This window comes from Schistocerca gregaria, chromosome 8 (genome assembly GCF_023897955.1).
Source record: "Schistocerca gregaria isolate iqSchGreg1 chromosome 8, iqSchGreg1.2, whole genome shotgun sequence".
Taxonomy (NCBI): domain Eukaryota; kingdom Metazoa; phylum Arthropoda; class Insecta; order Orthoptera; family Acrididae; genus Schistocerca; species Schistocerca gregaria.
This window is the reverse complement of record NC_064927.1, coordinates 481329778-481331161: the sequence shown is the minus strand read 5'-3', so window position 1 is coordinate 481331161 and position 1384 is coordinate 481329778.

The window sequence follows — 1384 nt, the reverse complement described above, 5'->3', positions numbered from 1 at the left end:
GCCATTATGAATGGCATGTTTCAATTTGGAGCTTTGATGGAAGTGCGAACAATCTTCAACACTGACAGAAAATCTTTTTTTATGACGCCACTGCACTATTTTGTGAGGAATCTCTGCAGCGCATTACGAGGAACAGAAGTGGACCCAAAATTGAGCCTTGTGGGACTCTCTTCATGATTTCGTCCTTGTCAATAACATTTTTTCTGCTAAAAATATTATTTCAGTTATTAGAACAACTTTTGTCATTCCATTTGTTAAGTATGATTCAAGCCAATTTTGTTCTCCTTCGTTAATATGACTATAAGGAAAAGTATAAAATGGGGTCTAACATGATAATAAAGCTTTTATGTATCCATGTGCATAGCATACATTTTATTCCTCTATGTGTGAAGAACATTTCCCGAAAGTTTGGCCATACTTTGTGTTACACCTTGTATATTTACGCTACATTTTGTTGACTTTCAACTTTGGTAAACCTTAAAGAAAGTGATAAAAAGATGAACGAATTAATAAATTACTATTTCGAAAATGTCTCAACGGAGATTATGAAGCAGTTCCCACGATCAGTCTTCATGAAGGTGTGAGTATTAAAGATGCAGACATAGATTAGCACGAAATTTTAAATCAATTAAAGGTGTTAGAATGAACAAATGCTACTGTATATTAGGGTGCCAACCGGAGCCCTTATTAAACATCTAAAACAACTTCTTCTCATTGTAACATGAGTTTACCGTAGAACGCAGGAACAGCAGAGCTTACCACCTGACAGGTGAAAGTACAAGTTGTTCCATAATTCAAGATGGGTAGTACAAGCCGAGAATTGTAGATCGGTTTCACTGGTATTAATTTCTTGTAGAATCATAGAACATATATTTCGCACACTTTCGCTTTATGGGCATCCAGAAGTGACTATGAAGCGTAGCTCGACTTGATGCAGTATTTATTGACTTCCAGAAAGCCTTCTGCGATGTCATCTATACTTGCAAATGAAATATTTGATGAGATATGCTGTTGAACTTGCTACGAAATGGGACTAAGCATGTCGATGTTAAAGAGGAGACAAAATAAGAAAAAGTAACTTCCTTATGTCAAGGTAGGGCATACGGTAGCTCCTGTTACGATGTGGCTAACGGTGTATTAATTATAAAGGATTGCTCTAAATTCTTAAAGTAAATGCTTGAGGTGAAACCTAGAAAAACGTCCTACAAACATACGTGCAGAAACAAACACTTGTTGACAAATGAGCCATTTTGCTTGGGCTGAGGACGGCTGGTACTCACTGGTTCAGGCTGTCGTCCTTTTGGCTTTTTTTAGTAATTTTTATTGCTTTATTAGTGTATCAGACAATGCTCTTACAAAAGTCTCCTACATTAGGCATTGCCCC